Genomic DNA, 25397 nt, shown 5'->3' on the forward strand with positions numbered 1-25397 from the left:
CATTCTCTGTTTCTTTAACTAATGTGCCATTTTGCCTTTCATTTTGGTGTGGGGAACTACGCTTTTAGGGGATGTAAAGCAGAGAGCAGCTGGGGGAAGAATGAATACTCGGAACCCAGTGCCAGGATTAACATACTGATGCAGATTCTGAGAAGGGATCTTTTGAGTTAGTTAAAAGGAAACAGCAAGTGGAACTGCAGCTGGCCTTGCCCTGGCACGTGATGCTAGTCAAGGAGGTACTTGGCTTCACTCTGCTGCATTTCATTGTCGGGTTGCCAGCTGCTTCAAGCCAGCTGCTTGGGCACAGCTAAAGTAAAGGCAAGAAAATTATCACTATATACCTGTATTTTATGTTTGAAAATCTGCTATTAATATCTAAAGCTTAGAATGTTGGCAATAGCATGTGGATGAAAGCTTAAAACTTAGAGATCCAAAAGAAAAATAGTTTATCCTTTCTGCCTCTGCAGAAGTCGTTTTCAAAGGTTGTGCCTCCCCTTTTTGGATAATTTTTAGAATAAAGGGAACATATTTTTCATTTTCACTCTTACAGTGTGATTAGATATAATTGAATTTTAATAAGTACATTGCAAAAATGAATAGGCATGTATTTTAAGTTTCATGGATTTAGAATTTGCAGGAAGAGGAAGGTAACTACTAAATTTTTTTAAAATATATTTTATTGATTTTTTTACAGAGAGGAAGGGAGAGGGATAGAGAGTTAGAAACATCGATGAGAGAGAAATATCGATCAGCTGCCTCCTGCACACCTCCTACTGGGCATGTGCCTGCAACCCAGGTACATGCCCATGACCGGAATTGACCCTGGGACCTTTTAGTTCGCATGCCGACACTTTATCCGCTGAGCCAAATCAGTTAGGGCCATGGTCGGCAAACCGCTGCTCACGAGCCACATGTGGCTCTTTGGCCCCTTCAGTGTGGCTCTTCCACAAAATACCATGTGCGGGTGCGCACCTACAGTGCGATTGAAACTTCGTGGCCCATGCGCAGAAGTTGGTATTTTGTGGAAGAGCCACACTGAAGGGGCCAAAGAGCCACGTGTGGCTTGCAAGCTGCAGTTTGCCGACCACTGGGTTAGGGCACTACTAAAATTTAAATGCCATCCTGCAATGGACCCTCTGAATAAGAGCTTGATATGTAATTCAACCCTTCTCTTCTGTGAACTTGCCTATTTCAGATTCTAAACTTTATGTTTAGCAATAGACAATATTGCTTCCTTTTGCACCCTTTTGATTGATTATAATTACTAGAAGACTGTCTTAACTTGTTCCTTTATGGATTCTTCAGTGAAAAACACAGGTATTTAAGGGCATCAGAGTTTACACGAACCTTCCCAATGCACATTGGAAGTACAGTTTGGTTCAAGGGTTACCAGAAACTGAGCTGTGTCCCAGTTTTCAGGCTCACCCCCTTTGGGTCGTGCTTCTCATACTTCCTTGTTAGAAGTTTTAGAAACAGAATGGCATAGGATGCTGAAACAGGATCCCCTTGAAGTCCTTTTAAATTAGGTTAATTTTGCATCCTGCCTTGCAATATATTCATGATTATTTAAATATAAAAATATTTAATTATCATTTAATGAAGTAAAATTGATGCTCAAGGAAGGTATTATAACTGACAACGCAGATTCTCTTGCCTGCCTCAGTGAAAGCCAAACTTGTGAGACAGGTGCTGGTACAAAAAGAAAGAGGTTTATTCAGGTGCTGCAACCTGGGAGAATGATGGACTCTGATCTCAACGACCATCCCCCTTTCCTGTTCATGCCTATGGTTCTGAGAGGAATAGGGAGGAAAGGATTTTTTTTTCTATCCAATTATCTTTCTAGATTTTGGTGTACTGGGGCCCTATCCATTCATCTTCCTAGCTTTTGCCATGTTCAGGCACTGTCTACTCATATTTCTAGTCTTTTCAGTGATCACTCTAAGAACCTCTCCCCTGTGCCATCTTGGCCAATGGGAGAGACTCTGAAACACTCCCTGATTGTCTGTTGTAACAGTATGGTGCTGGAGGCTGAAGCAAACAGCAGTTAGCATAAAAGTACAAAAAGAAACATTGGAAGGCCAATGGACTTTGATATTCTGCAGGGCTGAAAATCAGCATAAAACTGCCCTGCTGTGGGCGCAATGCCTTGAGGTGATTTCCCAACCTGATAATCTTTACATTGTTTACCAAACTTTACCTTTGATCTGCCTGTATGCATTGCTAAAGGGCAAATGTGTGTTCAAGTAAATAAAAAGCAGACTAGGCGAGAACTCGGTGTCTCTTTTCAAGAAAGAGGCTCCAACTGGCCCTCAATGGCTTCTAAATTCATATTTCTTGTATAGCATTTTCATTTGTGTGTCGACCACTCCTTCAGATCCTGAACCCCGCTGCCACAGCAGTATGGCATGTTTAAATTGGGGCTTCCTGATGTTATTTGCAACCTGGTTTGGAAAATCCTGGACATAGTGTGACTTTGGGGGAAATTGTTTTTACCTAATAGTCCTTTACTTGGAGGCACCTAATAGATACCAGGTATTTTCAGAGCATGTGGTGGTAGAATTTTTATAGTTGCTAGCTTATTTCAGGTATTTACGCTTAGTGTTATGGAAAAAGGTCAGCCTGAAAGTCTAGGCTCACTATTTCCTTGTGATATTGGACAAATTGCTTATCATCTTCAGGCTCATTTTCTCATCCATAAAATGAGGGGCTGAACTATCCTATCTAATAAAAGAGAAACATGGTAACGAGCCATACCTCCGCTACCCTTCCCATTGGCTAATCAGGGAGATATGCAAATTAACTGCCAGCCAAGATGGCGGCCGGCAGCCAGGCAGCTTGAAGCGAACATGAGGCTTGCTTCCTTCAGTGACAGAGGAAGCTAACGTTCCCTGCCTGCCGCTTCCGGCCTCTGAGCTTGCAGTTTGAAACATTGTTACAAATATAGAAGGTAAACAAAACCCCAGAAACCTGCTTTAAGCCAGCCGGGATCTCAGAGCAGGAGTTGAAACAGTGTTTCGATTATAGAACCCAAACAAACCAGATACCTGCTTTCAGTAGCCGAGGCCTCAGAGCTGGAGCCAAGCCTCAGAGCTAAAGCTGGCCCAGAATAAAAAAAAAAGAAAAAAAGGAGCGGTTGGGAGCTTCAGTCACCCACCAGCCTGAAAACAGCCCTCAGCCCCTCACCCAGGCTGGCCAGACATCCAAGCGGGACCCCCACCCTGATCCAGGACACCCTTCAGGGCAAACCAGCTGGCCCCACCAGCCTCTATCCTATATAGTAAAAGGGTGATATGCCTCCCAGCACTGGGATCAGCGGAGCCGAGAGGCGTCCTGGCACCGGGATCAGCATGACAGGGGGCAGCGCCCAAACCCCCGATTGCCCTGCGGCTCTGTGTGTGACAGGGGGCGGGGCCACAACCTCCCTATCCACCCTGCTCTGTTCATGACAGGGGAAGGCGCCCCAACCTCCCGATCAGCCCTGCTCTGTGCCTGATAGGGGGGAGCTCCCCAACCCCCTGATCGCCCTGCGGCTCTGTGTGTGACAGGGTCCAGCACCCCAACCCCCTGATCGGCCCTGCTCTGTGTGTGACAGGTTGCAGCGCTCCAACCCCCCCGCCCCCCACTGGCCCTGCTCTGTGTGTGATGGGGTATAGCCATAACCTCCCCATCGGCCCTGCCCTGAGTGTGAGAGTGGTGGCGCCCCAACCTCCTGATCGGCCCTGCCCTGGGTGTGACAGGGGGTGGTGCCCCAACTCCCCTATCGGCCCTACTCTGTGAGTGACAGGGGGAGCTCCTCAACCCCCTGCTCGGTCCTGCTCTGTGCATGACAGGGGGGAGCTCCCCAACCCCTGATGGGCCCTGCTCTGTGCGTGACAGGGGGGAGCTCCCCAACCCCCTGATCGACCCTACTCTGTGCGTGACAGGGTACGGAGCCCCAATCCCCCTGATGGGCCCTGCTCTGTGAGTGACGGGGGGTGTCGCCCCAACCTCCCTATCGACCCTGCCTTGAGTGTGACAGGGGGCGGTGCCCCAATCCCCCAATCGGCCCTACCCTGAGCATGACTGAGGGTGGCATCGCAACTTCCCGATCTGCCTTGCTCTGTGAATGATAGGGCGGCGCCCCAACTCCCCAATCAGCCCTGCTCTGAGCCTGACTAGGGGCTGCACCTAGGGATTGGGCCTGCCCTCTGCCACCCGGGAGCAGGCCTAAGCCAGCAGGTCGTTATCTCCTGAGGGGTCCCAGACTGGGAGAGGGCACAGGCCGGGCTGAGGGACCTCCCCGCCCCGAGTGCACAAATTTTTGTGCACCGGGCCTCTAGTCCTATCTAATAATAGAGAAACATGGTAATTAACCGTAACTTCGCTACCCTTCCCATTGGCTAATCAGCGAGATATGCAAATTAACTGCCAACCAAGATGGGGGCCGGCAGCCAGGCAGCTGAAGCGAACAGGAGGCTTGCTTGCTCCAGTGAAGGAGGAAGCCAAGGTTCCCTGCCTGCACTGCTGGGCTCTGAACTTGCACTCTAAGAAACATTGTTGCAATTATAGAAGCTAAACAAATGCCAGAAACCTGCTTTCAGCCGTCAGAGCTGGAGCTGCAACAGAGTTTCAATTATAGAAGCCAAACAAAGCCAGATACCTGCTTTCAGCAGCTGAGGTCTCAGAGCTGGAGCTGAGCCTCAGAGCTAAAGCTTGCTCTCAGCTCCAGTGACAGCCATAGAAGGTAAATAAATCCCAGAATAAAAATTAAAAAAAAGAAAAAAAGGAGAGTTTGGGAGCTTCAGTCACCTGCCAGCCTGAAAACGGCCCTCAGCCCCTCACCCAGACTGGCCAGGCACCCCAGTGGGGACCCCCACCCTGAGGGGGTGCGACCAGCTGCAAACAGCCATAATCCCCTCATCCAGGCTGGCCAGGCACCCAAGCGGGACCCCTACTCTGATCCAGGACACCCTTCAGGGCAAACCAGTCGGCCCCCACCTGTGCACAGGCCTCTATCCTATATAGTAAAAAGGTAATATGAAAACTGACCCTAACAACAGAAAGACTGGGAATGACTGGTCACTATGACACACACTGACCACCAGGGTGCAGACGCTCAATGCAGGAGCTGCCCTCTGGTAGTCAGGGCGCTGTCACATGGAGGAGCTCTGCTCAGCCGCAAGCCAGGCTGATGGCTGCCAGTACAGCGGTGGTGGTGGGAGCCTCTCCTGCCTCCTTAGCAGCACTAAGGATGTCCGACTGCAGTTTAGGCCTGCTCCCCACTGGCAGGTGGACATATCCTGAGGGCTGCCAGGCTGCCAGAGGGATGTCTGATTGCCATCTTAGGCCCAGTCCCCCGGGGAGCGGGCCTAAGCCAGCAGGTGGTCATCCCCTGGGGGGTCCCAGACTGCGAGAGGGCGCAGGCCGGACTGAGGGACTCCCTCCCCCCCCCGAGTGCACAAATTTTTGTGCACTGGGCCTCTAGTCCTATATAATAGAAGCCTAATATGCTAAGTGTCCGACTGTTCAAACAGTCGCTCTGATGTGCACTGACCACTGCGGGGGCAGATGCTCCGACTGGTAGGTTAGCTTGCTGCTGGGGTCTGGCCGATTGGGACTGGGCGAGAAGGACTGGACATGCCCTGGAGCCCTCCTGCGGTCTCTCCCTGGCTGGCCAACCTCTCATGATCCCTCCCTGGCCGGCTGGTCCTGATCAGCCCCAATCGGGACTGGGCGAGATGGGCCAGACATGCCCTGGAGCCCTCTTGCGGTCCCTCCCCAGCTCCAGTCATGCACTGGTGGGGGTCCCTTGGCCTGGCCTGTGCCCTCTCCCAATCCGGGACCCTCAGGGGTTGTCGGAGAGCTGGTTTCAGCCCTATCACTGCAGGCCAGGCTGAGGGACCCCACTGGTGCACAAATCCATGCACCAGGCTTCTAGTTAGAGATAAAGCAGCATGTTCCAAAGTATCGTTTGCTTTTCACACTAAGGCCTTTTATTAAAGCCATCCTCAGCCCTCTCCATCCCCTCAGTTGGTGTCATTCAGTAATATTATATCTCTGAATGTCTTAAGATTCTAGATTGAAGGAAAAAACTCACAACCAAGGTACATGCCTTTGACTGGAATAGAACCTGGGACCCTTTTGTCTGCAGGCCGATACTCTATCCACTGAGCCAAACTGGTTAGAGCTGGACTAATATTCTTCATGTTGCTTAAATATGTAAACACCCATACTTTAAAGGTTTATAATTTATTTTGAATTTATTATAAGCCTATTGAATTTACCATGACAATTTTTACTTTCTCTGTGGCAGAAGTCTTACCTACAGGAATAAAGGTGTGCACCTGAATTGGAACAGAAGCTAGATAATGTAGGGGCTATATGTTTCTTTGCTCCCAAATTAAGACATTTGGTGTAATGGGAAAACTAAGAAGTTGAGCCTCTTTATGCAACACATTGTTGTCCCTGCAGCCACATGAGGAAAGGTGTGCTTCTGTGCGCCCCTCTGCTGTGTACTACCTCCTGTTCAGTCCTGTCTGGTAGGGTGAGGACTGAGCCAGTGTGAAATGAGCGGGAGAAAGACACTCATCCTCTCAGATTTAGCCTTTTCTAGAACAGTTGCTCCATAAATAGCAGAGGACTTCTATAATTTAGTAATTTCTCCTCATCTACCTTAGAAATGAGAGAATTTCAGAAGGTAACATTTAAAAAATAGATTAGAAAACAAAGATGCAGAAAATATCACGGTAAAACTGATGAAACTGAAAGTAGATTTTTCATTTCTAGATTATCAATTCAGGATTTAGCTAATGAAGGTACCAACTCAGGATTTTAGCTCATTCAGTGTACATGTGTGAATGTTCATATGTCAAAACTCCTTTAGTATAAGTATTGCTTATTGTGAATTCTTAGTGAGTTATAAATATTGCCTCATTTTCTATAAAATCCTTAGAGAATGGTAGAAGTATAAAATGTACATTTCTGCCTGGTCAGGTGGCTCAAGTGCTTGAAGCGTTGTCCTATACACCAAAAAGGTTGCTGCTTTAATTCTGGTCAGGGCACATATGGGAGACAACCAATCAGTTTTCTCTCTTACATCAATGTTTCTCTCTCTCTCTCTGTGTCCTCCCCCTTCCTCTGACTCTAAAATTAATAAACATATCTTTGGGTGGGGATTAAAAAACAGTATTTTTAAAAAAGTACATTTATGACTAGGTTGGCGAGCAAACATATTTATTCAAGATCCTGAGGGAGTGTCCTCCAGCCAGAGAAGAAGTCACATTTAGGAATCCAGAAACTCTGCTTTTATACTCCTGTAGACATTGTGTTATATGAGTCTTTTATAAGTTAAGCCATAATAGGACCCAATAAGATTTTCATGGAGTTAAATTATTTAGAGTGAATAATCTGTAGCAGCAGCCGTCATCGTCTCCTCCTCCTCCTCCCCCTCCTCCTCCTTCTCCTCCTCCTGTTCTTCCTCTTCCTCCTCCTCCTCCTCCTCCTCCTCATCATCATCATCATCGTCACCACCATGTAGATTTGACTTATTTTAAGCAAACCTAAAAAAATACATGTTCTCAAACTTTTGAATTTTTGCTAATCAGTGAAAAGGGATTATCTTTTTTTTTTTTTTTACTTAGATTTATTTTATGCTGAATTTACTCCCGGGCCATAAGCTTTTGTTTCTTCAGTTTCTTCTGAGATATCTTTTTCTTCTGTGCAACCTCCTCTTCTGGTTTAGGAACAATCTGCTCCTTTTCAGTGAGGATCATCTCAATGTGGCAGGGAGAGCTCATGTATGGGTTAATCCGCCCATGAGCTCTGTAGGTTCTACGCCGCATCTTGGGAGCTTTGTTCACCTGAATGTGCTCAATGACCAGAGAGTCTACATCTAAACCCTTAAGTTCAGCATTGCTCTCGGCATTTTTAAGCATGTGCAGCAAAAATTCAGCACTCTTTTTGGGCTACCGACCCTGTGTCCAGCCCCACTGTTTTGCCTGGGCGCACCTACCAACGCTGCCGTTGTAGCGGCGGAATGGCACGCACTGCTTCTTCAGGGTGACGTCCTTCAGGTACTTGGTGGCCTTCCGAATGTGCATGCCCTTGATGGCCTGGGCAGTTTCACGCGTGTTTTTGAAGTGAACGCGGAGGTTGGAGCCCCTCGATTTGCATGATTTCGTGGGGTTTTCTGGGTCTAGCGAATAGCGAACCATCTTCTGGGGTCACCTATGGACGCTTTGGGGAAGAGCAAAAGGGATTATCTTGTGTGGGTTTGAATTCTCTTGTGAAAGAAGTATTAATTTCTAAGAACTCTTTATTAGTGAGTTTTGTTTATTTGTGATATGAGTTATAAAAGTGTGTGGTTTTTAGCTTCAATACTGTGCTACATTTGTTCTTAGGGATTTGTCAATTGTCTTAGAGTGGAAAAGGGCTCCACAGTCTAAAATTTCTGGTTCAGAGACCTTAAGCTACTGAATCAAGAGAGAGTAAATCTGACTTGTAAATCTTTCTAGAGAGTAATGTTCCATGTAGATAGAAGACATTGATGGACAGGGAAGAGCTCTTAGTTGCAACTATGTTTATGTAATAGTTTTGTACAGTATTATCATAGAGTTCATAGCATAGTTTGCAGTTCTATAATGTTAAGAAGATGCAACTCATATTTAAACAATTTAATGGTAAAATAGAAAAAATAAAGATTTCAAGAACTATAATCATTGTTTTTACAACCTTAGTTTTAGGAGCATTGCTGATTAGATGTGTTAATTCAGCCATCTGCTGATACAAGTTAATTGCATTTAATGGGTTACAATATAATAATTTTGAATCCAAGTTATCATGTTACTTTCATTTTTTCTAATGGAGTTATGTGATTGTCAACTTATACTTTGCAGTAACTTAAATTATTTATACAATGCTGCTTAAAGCCAGGGGGAGGCAGAGCAATTCTTACCCAGTTGGGAGAGACATGCCAGCTGCAGTGGCAGCAAGATAGACACACTGCACCAGGGCCATTTCTACTATTATAAAGCTTGAGAAAGAATGGAACCAAAAGAGTCATGGTTGTATGGGTGCTCTTATGGTGATAAAGTTTGAATTAGCAGATGCAGGGCATTCTAAGACTATGTTCACTCTGTTAGTTAATTGGTTGGGATGAATTCTCTCTCAGTGTTTAATCCAAAATTAAATCATGTTACCAGCCCACTGTGACACTAAAGGATGGTAATAGTGCTTGGGTGGGTGGCATTGCTCAGTGCAGATTATGCATATTAAGTCAGTCTGGCTTCCTAAATGGCTCTCCTTCTCTGGCTTTGGAACAGTGTTTTAGGTTCTTAAAAAAAAAATCTGTGTTATCCATATATACAACTATAAATGCTTTGAAACAAACAAATCCATACAAGATTTGTGATTGTAGCATTGCAAACATTAAACATCATTGACTATTCATGTACCATCTTTCTAAAACTATAATTCACATACATATAAACATATATAACTTTTCATATTTAGTTCTCCTAAAATTTTCTTAATAAAGATAGGAGAGTTTTGTTGCTGTTGTTGCTTAATCTGTCAACTTATCTTTAGTACAGGGGTCCTCAAACTTTTTAAACAGGGGGCCAGTTCACTGTCCCTCAGACCGTTGGAGGGCTGGACTATAGTTTTAAAAAAAAAACTATGAACAAATTCCTATGCACACTGTGCATATCTTATTTTGAAGTAAAAAAACAAAACGGGAACAAATACAATATTTGTATTTTGTATGTGGCCCGCGGGCCGTAGTTTGAGGGCCCCTGCTTTAGTACCTCATTTAAACTATAAAATAAATTGAAATTTTCTTTTAAAACTCCCTTAAATTCCTGCTTCAGAAAAAGTCTTATTCAGTGAAGTAAAAAGTAGCATTGGTTATTTTAAAAATTACATATAGTTTTATTGATTACTAGAATAATACATGTGTGTATAAAAAATTTAAGACTATAGAGATTGTAAAGAGTATAAATGAAAGTTCCATGTAATTCCACCCTTCAAAGATGGTTTTATAGGTTTTTAGTTGATAATAGTGTAATAACTCCATTAGAAAGAATGAGAGTAACATGCTTTGAAAATATTTTCCCACCCTGATTAGAAAACAACACAGATAGTAGAAAATTTCTAGTTTATAGTGAAGCAAACACCAATAAATTATACGTAATTCTACCACTCAGAATGTTTGCTTTGTGTCTTTCCACATTTCTTTCTATGTTCAGAAACTATGCATGTTGTTTATGTGCCTGCACAAACAGTGAATGTATCATCTTTGAATTTTTTATAAAAGGTGTCAAACTATGCATAGTTACATGATATGCTTTATAAACTAAAATGTGGTGATTATTTTTCCATGTCACTTATAATGTGATTTTTAATGGCTGTATACTGTTTTATCATAATGATATATAATATTTAACCATTTCTCTTGTTGGATATTTAGTATTTTTTGTTTGTTTTGCTTTTAAAAATAATACTTTTGTAAATATATTTTGCTGAATATTCTTGAAGATAAATATATGCAGAAATTCTTATTATTTCCTGAGGATAAATTCATAGATATGTAGTGATTTTTAAAAAACAACAGCATTGTGCTCAGTTCATTTGTACAAACTTCTGGGATTGATTAGTAGATAAGCAAGATCTCAATATATTTTTAGAATGACTTTAACAAGTAAATTTGAAGATTCTAAATTGAAGGCATTTAATTTATATAGATAATCCTCTAGGTTTAAGTATTCTGGGGTTAGTATTCAAATCCTGCAGTTGAATGCATAATCACTGCATTTGTGTCAGGGAAGCCTATATGCCTGTTTTAATACCATTCTTGTTTATGTCACTGAGTTTTATATCCATTGAGTGTTTGGAACTGTATATGTGACACAAAACTCCAAATTCAAAGTGAAAAACAGTCAAACTCAGGTTTAATGGGATGCTCAGTAACAAGTGTAGCTAGATTTTCTTGGAGAGAAAGAATATGATGATTTCGCAGGGTACGTTATCTATTTATTTATTTATTTATTTATGCGTAATCTTGTCACTTCTTTTTTTTTAATCTTTTTTGAAAAATCTGTATTGTTCAGAGTATTACATAGGTCCTCCTTTTTCCCCCATTAACCTCTTCCAACCCGCTCCTTCCCCCCCCCCCCCCCCGCTCTCACCACCCCATTGTCTGTGTTCACGAGATAATGCGTATATATATACACATTCATTGGTTGATTTCTTCCCACCCACCCTCTCCTGCCTTCCCTCTGAAGTTCAACAGTCTGTTTATATTTCTATCTTTTGGGTCTATTTTTGTTCATCCATTTATTTGGTTCATTAGATTCCACATTAGAGTAAGATCATGTGATGCTTATCTTTCTCTGACTGGCTTACTTCACTTAGCATAATACTCTTCAGATCCATCCATGCTGTTGCAAATGGTATGAGTTCTTTCTTTTTTTATTGCCATATAGTATAACACTGTGTAAATGTACCACAATTTTTTTTACCCATTCATCTGCTGATGGGCACTTAGGCTGTTAACAAATCTTAGCTATTGTAAATTGCACTGTTATGAACATAGGGATGCATATGTGCTTTCTGATGAGTGTTTCGAGTTTCTTAGGATATATTCCTAGAAGTGGGACCACTGGGTAAAATGGGAGTTCCATTTTTAATTTTTTGATGAAACTCCATACTGTCTTCCATAATGGCCGCACCAGTCTGCATTCCCGTCAGCAGTTTACTAGGGTTCCCTTTTCTCCACAGCCTCGTCAACACTTGTTATTTGTTGATGCATAGCCATTCTAACAGGTGTGAGTTGATATCTCATTGTCATTTTGATTTGCATCTCTGATCATTAGTGATGTTGAGCGTTTTTTTATATGTCTGTTGGCCATCTGTATGTCCTCTTTGGTGAAGTTATCTATTTAGGTCCTTTACCCATTTATTTTTTTTACATATTTTTATTAAACTTACATAAAATAAAATACACAGCTTTAAGTGTAAATTGCTTCTTTTTTTCTAAAAAAAAATCTTTATTGTTGAAAGTATTACATGTCTCCCTTTATCCCACCATTGACCCCATCCTGCCTGCCCCTACCCCCAGCCCCAGGCTTTCACCATTCTATTGTCTGTGCCCATGGGTTATACACATATGCATACAAGGTCTTTGGTTGATTACCTCCCACCCAGCCACCCTCCCCTGTCTTCCCTCTAATATTCCACACTCTGTTCCATTTTTCCATGTCTCTGAATCCACCCATTCATCAGTTTATTTTGTTAAATAGATTTCACATATGAGTGAGATTATGTGATACTTATCTTTGTCTGACTGACTTATTTCACTTAGCATGGCAGTCTCAAAGGGGTATTATTTTATTCCAGATGAATTTTTGGAAAGTTTGTCCTAGATCTTTGAAATATGCCGTGGGTATTTTAATGGGGATTGCATTGACTCTTTAGATTGCTTTGGGTGGTATGGACATTTTAATGATGTTGATTCTACCAATCCATGAACATGGAATATTCTTCCACATATGTACCTCTTCCTCTATCTCTTTTGTCAATGTCCTATAGTTTTTGGAGTACAGGTCTTTTACTTTCTTAGTTAAGTTTATTCTTAAGTATCTTAATTTTTTTATTGCAATGGTAAATGGGATTGTTTCATTATCTATATAATAAAGAGGTAATATGCTAATTTGTCTATTATGATGTCCCAGTCACGACCAGTCTGTGGGCAGGGCCAGGGGCGGGGACTTCCGCCCCCAGCACTAACATCATGCTGCCTGCATGCGTCCCCATTCAGCACTGGTATGACTCTGTGGGGGAGGGGGGGCTGGGCTTGACGGATCTAAGGCCATGCCCCCTGCCCCAGTTCCGGCCAGGAGACCTCAGGCCATGACCCCCACCCTGGCTCCGGGCCAGGAGACCTTAGACTGCGCCCCCCTGCCTGGCAGGGCTTAAAAGGGGACCTTAGGCACAGCCTCCACCCAGCAGGGCTTGACAGGGGACCTCAGGCCACACCCCCCGCCCTGGTCCTGGGCTGGGGGGCCTGAGGCTGTTTCTCCTGCCTGGAGGGGTTTGATGGGGGTGGGGCCAGCTGGGTCTAGGTCTCACCCGATGATGGCAGGGCCGGCTGGGTCTGGGTCTCCTGCGTTTTCGAAGCGCGTGAGGTTGGTGGGTGGGGACCTGACTCTAGGTCCCGCGGCACACCCCAGACTCTGACAGGAGGGAGATTTTATATACATTTTACTAATTTTCTTTCATCTCTGACACTTCTATTATAGAGAAAGGGCAAATAGCAATATTAAAATATTTCTTCTCATTAATTCCCTTTTAATGTGCATGAATTTCGTGCACCGGGCCACTAGTTGGTATATAAAAATGCTATGGATTTCATTTCCGAATTCATTTGTTAAATCTAATAGTTGTTTTTTCATAGCATCTTTAGGGTTTTCTATGTACAGTGTCATGTCATCTGTGAATAATGAGAGTTTTCCTTCCTCCTTTCCAATTTGGATGACTTTCATTTCTTCTTCTTGTCTGATTGCTATGACTGAGTTCTTCAGTAAGTACTATGTTGAACAAGAGTTGTGAAAGAGTGCATCCCTATCTTGCTCCTGTTCTTAGGGGTAATGGTTTTAGTTTTTGCCTATTGAATATGATGTAGGTTTGTCATAAATGGCTTTTATTAGGTTGAGGTAGGATCCTCTATTCCCACTTTGCCAAGACAGTTTTTATCAAAAAAGTGTATTGGATTTTGTCAAATGCTTTTTCTGCATCAATTGATATGATCATGTGATTTTTGTCTTGCAGTCTGTTTTTCTGCTGTATTACCTTTATTGATTTGCAAATATTGTACCATTCTTGCATCCCCAGAATAAATCCCACTTGGTCATGGTGTATGATCTTTTTAATGTATTTCTGGATCCGATTTGCTAGAATTTTGTTGAGGATTTTAGCATCTATGTTCATTAGAGATATTGGCTTATAGTTCTCTATCTATGTTGTGTGGCTATCTGGTTTTGGAATTAGGGTAATGCTGGCCTCATAGAAAGCAGTTGGAAGTGTCCCTTCCTCTTCAATTTTTTTGAATAGTTTGAGGAGGATAGGTGTTAGTTTTTCTTTGAATATTCTGTAAAACCCTTCTTTGAAACTGTCCTGACCAAGGCTTTTGTTTCTTGGGAGTTTTTTATTTATTACTGTTTAAATTTTATCAGTAATTTTCAGACTATTCAGGTTTTTTGATTGTTTCTGATTGAGTTTTGGAAGGTTATATTTTTCTAGGAATATGTCCATTTCATCCAGGTTATCCCATTTGTTGAAATAAGGTCGTTCATAGTATTTTTCTTAGGATGCTTTGTATTTCTGTGTGGTCAGTTGTTACTTCACCTCTTTCCTTTCTGATTTTGTTTATTTGGGTCCTCTCTCTTTGTTTCCTGGGGAGTCTGGCTAGAGGTTCATCAATCTTGTTTATCCTTTCAAAGAACCAGCCCTTGGTTTTATTGATCTTTTGTATTGTGTGTGGTTTTTTATTTTTATTTTTGTCTCTATGTCATTTATTTCCATTCTGATCTTTTTTCTCCCTTCCTTGTACTTATTTGTGCCTTCTTATTGTTCTCTTTCTAATTCTTTAAGTTCTTGTGTTAGATAACTTATTGCCAGTTTTTTTTGTTGTTGTTGCTGTTGTTTTCTTTTTGGTTGTTTTTTTTAGATAGGTCTGTAGTGCTATGAACTTCCTCTTAGGACTGCATTCACTGTGTTCCATAGATTTTGGATTGTTGTATATGTTCATTTTCATTTGTTTTCATGAAGTTTTTTTTATTTCTTCTTTGATATCTTGGTAACCCATTCACTGTTTACTAGCATGCTATTTAGCCTTCATGTAGTTGATTGTTTTGAACGTTTTTATTGTAGTTGATTTCTAATTTAATGACAGTGTGATCTGAGAAGATGCTTGATCTGATTCCAATCTTTTTGAATTTGTAGAGACTTAGCTTGTGTCTAACATGTGGTCTAACTTTGAAAATGTCCCATGTGCACTTCACAAGAATGTATATTCTGTAGCTTTACGGTGGAATGTTCTGAAGATGCCAATAAGTTCTTTCTGTTTTAGAGTGTCATTTAGGAGTCCTGTTTCCTTGTTGATTTTTTTGTCTAGAAGATTTATCCAGTGATGTCATGGGGTATTAAAGCCCCCTACTATGATTGTATTGCTGTCAATCTCTCCCTTGATATCCTCCAGAAGTTTTTTATATATTTAGATGCTCCTGTATTGGGTGCATATATGTTTACCAGAGTTACAGCCTCTTGTTGTATTGATCTCTTTATTATGAAGTGGCTTTCCTTATCATTGTTATGGCCTTCATTTTGATATCTATTTTGTCAGATATAATTATTGCTACCCCAGCTTTTTTTTCATTTCCATTTGCGTGTAAAATTTTTTCCCATCCCTTCACTTTCAGTCTGTGTGAGTCCCAGGTTTCTGAGGTGGGTCTCTTGTAGACAGTACAGACAGTCCTCAGGTTACATTGGACACGTTCGTTGTACATCGTTTCATGGTTACATCACCATCTCCCATCCTATCTAATAAAAGACAAAAAGGGTAATTAACCGTACCTCCGCTATGCTTCCCATTGACTAATGAACACCACATGCTAATTTGTATACTGCAGGCAGGGCTGGCCAGTGCCAGACGCCATCCGGGCTGGGTGTGGCCCTGGGTGGCCAGGCTTAGGTGGCGCGATCGCATCACCTAAGCCCCGCCCCAGCCGGGACCCCCGTGTGCTGCCTAAGCCCCGCCCCCAGCCGGGACCCCCGTGTGCTGCCTAAGCCCCCACCGCCTAAGCCCCGCCTCCAGCCGGGACCCCCGTGTGCCGCCTAAGCCCCGCTGCCAACTGGGACCCATTTGCGATCCCAGAGCAGGCAAGTGCGGGGCGCTGTGGGCTCCCAGGTGGGCCTGCTCCTGGGATCTCCATGGCGATCCCAGAGCAGGAAAGTTCCCCACAGGCAGCACCCAGGAGGGCCTGTCCCCGGTCTCTGAAGTGATCCAGTGATCCATGAGCAGGAAAGCACAGCCTACAGGCAGCACCCCACCCTGGCCATAGCTCAAGGGAGAGAAAAACACGCAGTGGAAGCCAGGAGCCTGAGAGATCAACACAGAGGGGTGCCTGCTCCAAGCCTCCATGGTGTGGCTGGTGGCACGCCCCTAGCAGACACACACACTCACACACACACACACACACACACACACAGAATGCCTGCTCCGAGCCTCTGCTGCCAGACAGTGGCTGTCAGTAGGACATCCACTGAGGGCTCCCGGACTGTGAGAAGGGCAGGCTGGGCTGAGGGAACCCCACCCCCCAGTGCATGATTTTTGTGCACCAGGCCTCTAGTTTATTTATAAAAAAAAAAAGTTCTGTCATTTTGACATATGTACATATGTGCTTTATGCTTTTTATTATTTATTTACCACAAGTAAAGGTCAGGAATTGTTACCTTTCTTTTAAATTATTTTTCACTGTTTCACTTCATTACTGTTGTGTATGTGCTCCATGTGAGTGACGTAGGTGCTTATGTAGGTGGGTTCTGACTTACGGTGAAAATCGCGTTGCGTTGTGCCATAGGAACAGATCTCCGATGTAACCTGAGGACCTACTGTATATATATGGGTCATGTTTTCTTATCCATTCAGCTACTTGATGTCTTTTGATTAGAGTATTTAATCCATTTACATTTAAGATTATTATTGATAAGTACATGTTTGTTGCCATTTTTATTCTTTATGCCTGTGTTCCTTCCTCCCTTTCCATTCCTTCTTTTTACAGCCGTCTCTTTAGCATTTCTTGCATTGCTGGTTTGGTGATAATAAACTCCGTTAGCCTTTTTTTTTTTTTAATCTGTGAAGCTCCTGATTTCACTTTCAATTGTGAATGATGGCCTTGATGGATATAGTATTCTTGGATTCAGTACCTTGCTTTTCATCACTTTGTATCCTTCATGCCATTCCCTTCTGGCCTGATGTGTTTCTGTTGAGAAATCAATTGATGGTCTAATGCAGGGGTCCTCAAACTACAGCCCACGGGCCACATGCAAATACAAATATTGTATTTATTCCCGTTTTGTTTTTTTACTTCAAAATAAGATATGTGCAGTGTGCATAGGAATTTGTTCATAGTTATTTTTTTAAACTATAGTCTGGCTCTCCAACGGTCTGAGGGACAGTGAACTGGCCCCCTGTTTAAAAGTTTGAGGACCCCTGGTATAATGGGAGGTCCCTTGTAGTTAACTTTCTGTCTCTCTCTTACAGCCTTTAAGGTTCTTTCTTTGTCTGTTATGTTGCCAGTTTAATTATAATGTGTGTTGGTGTAGGTCTTTTTGGGTTCATCTTGATTGGGACTCTCTGTGCTTCTTGGACTTGTCTCGTTTTTTTTCTTTCCAAAGTCAGGTAAGTTTTCTGTCATTATTTCTTTAAACAGATTTTGTATCCTCAGGATACTTTAGTCTTCTTTCTTGTATTACAGACCTGATGCTAAAAGAAAATAAATTATATTGTTTTGTTTCAGAATAAAAGAAATAATTATCATAAGCTGAAAAAATGTAAAAGACTACCACCGCTGCTGGTGGCAGAGGGGTTCTTGCAATGTTGTGAGGAAAAGCATTTCTAAGAACCCACAGAGATGATGATTTATTCAGGCAGCAAAATTAAAGGAGTCCCATCTCTGTTTGTCTTGACATAGAAAATCAGGACCAGAAACAGAGGCAATGTACAGAGATCCTGTGCCATATTAAAGTTTAGTCCCAGTCCAGTGTATCGGCTAGCTTATCGCTTAGCTTGTGTTCCTGGCTCCAATCCATTGGTTTTCTGCTATATCCAGGCTCTCACCTGGAGCTTGGATTTGGAGTGGGAGGAGGGAGAGTTGATAGGGAGAAAGAGAGAGAGATTCTTTGTTCACCTGGAATTACGTGTTCTCAGGCTTCGGAGGAACCAGAAGCTTATTCAAAATGACCGATCAGCTTCCCAAACTCTCATGGGCTTGCATAGGGTCCCAGGTTACACTGACAGGCCTCTAGAGTCAAGCACCTCCCCCTGCACCATTTTGACTTTACTGTACCTGTCCTCTCCTCCTGCTCACTCTCCCCCAATCCAGTACTTGATGGGGGAAGGGAGGACTGTCAATTCCCCTGGAGGGACAATGCTGCGATTTTCCAGTTTCCTGGGTGTGAAGCTGCAGCTCCCGGTGGAGCACACAGGCCTCTGCTTTCCAGCTAAATATGGTCAACAGTGTCTGACTTTCCTTGCTCTTTTCTTCCAGTACGTAACTAATGAAGGTAATACTACCTCAAGTGCTGATTAAAGAAATAAATGTATGATTAGGATAAAACTACAATTTTGTGAATGTAGTAATTGTAATAGTGCTGCTTTGAGGGCTTATATTAGGTCCTCAACACAACCCTAGAAGTTTTTTGCTGCCCTTGTTAATCTTCACTAAGGCCAGGGTAGGCCTGTGTGTTTTGATTTTAAATGCTCCTCAAATTATTCATCTTTTTGATGTTTTGGATCCAGAAAATGTTTGGACATCTTACTACATTTAGTTAGAGTTTCTAAGTTCACTCAAATTTTCTTTAGACAATAGCATTTTCATAGAAACTGTTTCAGATACGATTTGGCATAATGTGTAGGTGAAATTTTAATCATTTTATCCATCTTCTTCTTACTGTAATGGTTTGTCTAAGTAAAGACCAATAATACTCTGTTTTTTCAAGTGGTTTTTATTTAGCTTGATTGTACTCTTTTACAAGTTAGGTTTGTGAGATGGAAATGAGGAATTTAGATGTAAAGTTTTGAGGAATGGCAGCATCATTCACATATTGATGACTTCCCTACAGTATTTGAAGAGGCAGATAATTATTTAAATCTATGCTTCTCAAACAGGTTTATGACTTTCCTGGAGTACACACTTAATTTTCTCATGCCATTAGAGAGTAACATTAGTAGAAAATACCAGAGAAGCACTTTATTTAATGTAGACAAGGGATCAGCAAACTGTTTCTGTAAAGAACCAAATAATACATATTTCCACCTTTACAGGACATAGAGTTTCTGTTATAATTGTTTATCCTGCTGTTATCTCATGAAAGCAGCCCTAGACAATATGTAACTAATGAGCACGGCTGTGTTCAATGAAACTTTATTTACTGGCACAGATGGTGGGCTGGATTTTGCCTGTGGGCTATAGTTTGCCAACCCCTGATTTGCCCATTTCTGAAGTAGATGTGCTAGCAGCAGCAAAATGGCACCAGAATGTTACCAGCAATTGGACCTTGGTTCAGCAACCTCGGTACTTGAGTTCTGGCTATGAAAGCATTCAGAGCTAAGACTCAAATGCAAGCAAAAGTTGTTTTTTGTTTTTTTTTTAGAGAGTCACAGAAATAGAAGAAGTGAGCCGAGGAAGAAGTGAGCTGGCTGGGCTGTGTTGACTCAGGAAACAAGTTACAGAGGCAAAATAAGGGCCCTTAGAACTAAGGAGAAAGAGAGCAAGTATATACATACCTGGGATAAGGGGAGGGGTAAGGCATGGGTGCACTAGAGAGAAAGTGCACTGCGTCTTTGAACATCAGGGTTTTTAATCCCCTCTTAGGGGAGGTCTCAGGGGAGGATCTAATAGAATATTCATCAGCTTTTCCAGGTGTGTCCTTTCAGGGTCCTGGTCTCTACTGATGGGTCACCACTAGGGGAGGAAATGGTTAGTCATCTTAGCTGGTCCTGTTGTCAGCCATAGTGTCACCCCACCTGGCCTTGCTGCTTTTCTGGGCCTGAAGATGAAACACAACTGGGGCCTAGATGTTATCTTTAGTTTGGTTGAAACTGTCTCTATGGTCAGCAGAAATCAGGCTTTGTTTATTTGATGCAGGTCAACCTCATTGTCCTGAGGGCTTAAAGCTTAAGGGAGTGAGTGGTCTTGCATAGACTTGTATGAGGCTATTTTCTGGCCCCCTTGTTCATCCTCTAAGGGGGTCTACCACATGACTATCGACATGGTAGGGGTGGAAAGGTCAGGGGAGAGTCTGAACTGCATGAACGGTCAGGGGGTCTAAACCTCATGACCAGGGATATGCTAGGGGAGGAAAGGTCACCCTCGGGCCAGGTCCTTTTTTTCTCAATTTTGCCCATTGCTAAGTACCTGGGGTTTCCCACCCTGGTTCCTACTCTATTCCTACTCTGCTCATGCCTGTCTCACTGCCTTCCACAGAGGGCTGCTTATAATACCATACTTACTTAGTGACAGGACATATTTCAGCATGATTTAAAAAGTTAGGAGTTGATCAACTTTATTGAACACCTTCTATTTTTCTGCTATTTTAGTAAGAACCATGGAGGAATAAGAACAAGTATAGGATTGAGGCAGTGTCCAGTAATTAGGGAATTAAGGTTATTATATATAAGATTACTAGCAAACAATATGTATTACATGGTATATACTTACCTATTATATGTGATAGTATAACATTATATATTGACTTCTCTATTATATATATGAAAGTAGTTATAGTCCCCCAAACACTTAAGAAAGAAAGTAAATACATATTTGTGTCTGAGCACAGAAACTAGACCAGCTGTGGAGGCAGCACTATAGACAGCTCAGCACTATCAAAGATATCTCAATACTTGTTTTGAGATTCTAAACTCACTAGCAGAAATGATACGTTCTGCTCTAACACTAATAAATTAGAGTTTAGGCAACAAATAAGGAATCTGGAGATTTTGCCAGTAACTAGAACTATGACCTAAGGAGTAATACTTGCCATCTTTGGGTGTTCTTTTTGTTAGTGCTCTTGAAGCTGGAGCCTATCTGCTCCTATGAGTGAAGAGGTGACTGAGGAGCAGAGCAGGGGATGGGTTAGACTGAGTTGAAAGGTGGCAGCAAGGAGACAGGTTAGAGGGTGTGATAGTCTAAGCAAGAGAAAGGAGGAGGGGACTTCTCAGAGGCACATGAATGGAAAGGAATGATCTGACCAGAGGCTTTGGAGAGCTGCTGTGGGATCCACTGGGTGGAAGATGCACTTGGAAGGGTGGTCAGAACTCAGGCTCAGCCAGTTGTGCTTGAACTTACCTCTTGGGTCTGTCACTTTCTAGCTGTGTGACTTTGGACGGGTGACTTAAGTGATTTAATCTTTAAGACATTATTTGTCTCCTTAACAATGGTATTGGTCATTTTGCAGAGAATGCAATTTAATTTATATTGAAGGTGGCATTTTTACAAATCACGTACTGTGCTTGCTTACTGAGTAATCATATTAAATATTTCCCTGTGCTTTGGTCTCTACATCTGTCAGTTAGCATGATTCTGTCTTAGCAATTATTCCTTAGAAAAATAATCTGTGTTATCATTAGCCGCACTGTGTGTGCTGGTTTTTCTTTTCCTTTTGGTAGTGTGGGTAGGGAGGGGTGATTTAAATATTTTTTTTTCTGTATTTTTTAGGGTGTTTTGGAAAAACCTTAAAAATTAATCCATGTTTGCCCTAGCCAGTTTGGCTCAGTGGATAGAGCATCGGCCTGTGGACCAAAGGGTCCCAGGTTCGATTCCAGTCAAGGGCACCTACCTTGGTTGCAGGCTCCTCCCAGGCCCCGGCCCTATCAGGACACATGCAGGAGGCAACCAGTCCTGTATCTCTCACATCAATGTTTCCCTCCGTCTTTCCCTTTCTCTTCCACTCTCTCTAAAAGATCAATGGAAAACTATCCTCAGGTGAGGATTAACAAACAAAAATTTAATCCACTTTTAAAACGGGGTTATTTTTATAGTAATGTAAAGGTTGTCCTCCCAGTGGTAATACCCATTTATAAAAGGTGGCTTCTGAGTTTGTGGCATAGGATTTCTTGGTATGAGGTTCATTGACTCATTCAGACCCAGGACTGTGGCCTCCTTTATCTTGGGTTTTAACCAACTACTGATCTACCTCGAGGTAAATTGCCTAGGCTCTAAGGATCTATGCATTGCATTAGGCAATTGCTAACTAAAAACCTGCAACTAACTAATTTTCTCTTTCTTTCTTTCTTTCTTTCTTTCTTTCTTTCTTTCTTTCTTCCTTTCTTTCTTTCTTTCTTTCTTCTTTCCTTCTTTCTTTCTTTCTTTTGGTACAAATATGTTCCTTTCATTATTCTCTTTCTTTTTTTACATTACAGATGACTGGGTCATTCACAGAGAAGCTTGACGATGTCTGAAAACTATTTGAGATAGAATAGATTTGAAAGGGGGAAAAAGGCCATCCACCGGATTGGGAGCATTTGTGTTAGGGATGACATCTGGAATTTATTTGCATCTCCTAAGAGATTTTTTTTTTAAAAGTTGGCTTACCAATATTTGAAAATACCAGTGCTCTAATTCCCAGGGACTGTTACCTGTGGACACGAAAGACAGGTGCATTTGTGATTTACCACTTAAAATTTGCTGCCAGCAAATTATTACCTAGGGAAATAATTATTACCTAGGGAAATAATTTCAGGTGTCCTCTGGAATAGTAACCAGCCATTTGATGCAAATGTAAAGCCAGATCTAGTTACTGGGTTTGAAAATGATGAAGCCTTACTTTGGACAGCCAGGCAGTTGGAGCAGCTGACTACTAAAATATTGGCCTGTCCAGTGGTTTCCCCTGTGGCTTGTTATCTCTGTGTGTTACGCACCCTCACCCTGAGGGAAACGTCTTACCACAGTTTACAGCAGACTTTCTGTTATGGGCAGCTTTTCACTCAGAAGAGAAGTTAGTCTTTGAACTTTTGGAGAAGTAATGGAAAGAAATAGCTAACTTAAAAATCCAATTTGAGTTTTACTACCCCATGGCCTTTAGTTGCTTCTCTGTCTGCTCAAACCATTTTCTTTCTTTGAAGCAGACTCTTTAGCTGTAAGTTAGCAGAGGGTTCAAAGCAGAACAAGTAAATTAACAGAAAGTACAAAAATCAGAATAAATATAATAGGAAATAGATTTACTTTTATTTTGCCATTTAATCCTAACTGATCAAACAAGATTATACATACGTGTAATTGTCAGATTCAAAATCCTGTCAAAGTGCTTCATTTTTTTTAAACCATTCTTTTTTTTTAAATAAGTTGTGTGTTTTTTTTAATCCTCACCTGAGGACATGCTTATAGAGAGAATGGGAGAGAGAGACATGGATGTGAGAAAGAAACATCAACTGGTTGCCTTCTGTACATGCCCCTACTGGCGATCGAACTCCCAACCCAGGTGTGTGTCCTGGCTGGGAATCAACTGGCATCAGCACACAGGACGATGCTCAACCAGCTGAGCCATTCTAGCTGGGCTGTTCTAATCATTCTTTTAGGATTTCTTAGGAGGACTGATCTTGTTGCAGTGAAATAAAAGTTTGAGTTTTATTCCTAATTCACACCTAACTCATATGGTGCTATTTATATATATATTTTTTAACTTAAGTCACACTTAATGATAAACTCTCATCTCTTTCCTGCCAGACTCAGAATGAGATGAAGGACATCTCATTCATCAAGCACTCTAATCCTTCTACTTAGAAGTAATAGTTTCTTTCTTTAGGTTGTATCTGTACCTCTTCTCTGATATGTTTCATATTCTATCCTGTGTTATTTGTGTGGGCATCTTATTTTCGCTTCTCAAGGGGAGGGTCATTCTCATCTTTTTATTTTTCAACTGCAGGTTCTAGTTCTTGTACTTTTATAAGTACATTTGGGTAAATGAATGGGTTAGCTGATATTAGTAAATATAGAGCATTTACTGAAAAAAAATTTAGGAACTGGATGGCTATTCCATTACTCTTGTTACTATTCTTACCTCTCTTAGTTATTTCCATGCATTTATTTTTATTGATGTGTGTGTGTGTGAGAGAGAGATATTTGTTGTTCCACTTATATATTCATTGGTTGATTCTTGTATGTGCCCTGACTGGGGATTGAATCTGCACCCTTGGTGTATCAGGATGATGCTCTAACCAGCTGAGCTACCTGGCTAGGGCTGTCGTGCATTTGAGATTTAATAATTATCTGTTCAACCAGTTGATTGCTACAAGTATTTTGAACACTTTTAGGTAGTTATCTCTATTTTGGCCCATTTCGTAATGAGTTGCAACATTCAACTCGCAAACCTTCTAAAGCTTCTGTATATTTTTAAAAAGAACTTCCAGTAAAGGAGGGGTACATGAGAAGTTGGTGACTGAATGCTTGTCAAGGTGATGGAAAAGTCCAAGCACATTTTGCATGACTGATGCTGTGAGGAGCCTGTTGGAGCACCAGTGTGAACACAGGAACCACTGAGAGTGTTCTACAATACTGATTACAGCCATTCTGTAGAATTGTTTATTACAGCTCACTATGGTGATGCCTGGCTTGTCTAGAACTCAGCAGTTCAGTCATTTCAACTCCCCAAACCACCAAGCTCTAAGAAAAAAAAGGCCAGTGTACATAGCACGTACAGATGAGCATCAAAGAGTTACAATGGGAGACCGGAGGTCTTATTTTACATAGTTCTAATGCACATCCTTGGGGCTCTGCTTAGCAGCTTTTTTGTTCTGTCCCCCACCCCAGCTCAAGGCTGAGTTAGAAGTACAAACTCTGTATTTCTAGAGCAACACTCAGAATTGCCTGTTAATTTGTTTCTAAGTCTGCCTCTTCCACAAACCCAGAGCTCCTATAGGACAACTAATAACTATGTATCATATATCTTTGTATCCCCAGTATTTTACACAGCCTAGCACACATTAAACAAATATTCATTGAATGACCAAAGTTGGTTACCTGCATTTGAGGCAGCAATGGAGTTTTAAGTAGCATGTTAAGAAGGAGAGAGAGCAGTTTGAAGCAGGCACACAATAACAACAAATAATAATTAATACCTGTTAACATATCAGGTGATAAAAAAAGTATGATAAAGACACAAAAAACACATTAGTCTGGGATCACTTCATTTTGGAGGGAAAAAATATAGAGTACTTGAAGAGTTTTTGAAAACATTGCAGCATGCTCGCACAGTACTACAATATATGTTCATTTTGATGACTTGGAGCCAGCAATTAAAGACTGAAATATTTCTAGGATATTCTGTTTAAAGATGCAGTCAAATATGGAATGTGTTTTGGAAAGATTTCTTTGTACAATTGCTTTAAAATGAAGTGTTTTTGGAGTTTAATGGTGTAAGTCAGTGGTTGGCAAACCGCGGTTCGCGAACCACATGCGCTCTTTGGCCCCTTGAGTGTGGCTCTTCCACAAAATACCACGTGCGGGCACGCAGGTACAGTGCAATTGAAACTTCGTGGCCCATGCGCAGAAGTTGGTTTTCGGCCTGGGCAAGTCTATTTTGAAGAAGTGGGGGGGGGGTCAGTCGGTCGGTCTGGGCCACGGGATGCGCAGCGCAGGGGAGGTACA

The 25397-nt window shown here is 42.0% G+C and overlaps 1 protein-coding gene and 1 pseudogene across 5 annotated transcripts in view; one reads left to right on the plus strand and one right to left on the minus strand.

Annotated features, from left to right (window-relative positions):
• ST7 (suppression of tumorigenicity 7) overlaps positions 1-25397 on the plus strand; it is a 308904-nt gene that overhangs the window by 100740 nt on the left and 182767 nt on the right. The gene's annotated exons all lie outside the window — the stretch shown is intronic.
• Positions 7594-8214, minus strand: LOC308526831 (large ribosomal subunit protein uL22-like; annotated as a pseudogene). Its single transcript has one exon. The product of its transcript is annotated as a large ribosomal subunit protein uL22-like (transcript).

The sequence above is a fragment of the Myotis nattereri genome, assembly GCF_964212035.1.
Source record: "Myotis nattereri genome assembly, chromosome: 11".
NCBI classification, from domain to species: domain Eukaryota; kingdom Metazoa; phylum Chordata; class Mammalia; order Chiroptera; family Vespertilionidae; genus Myotis; species Myotis nattereri.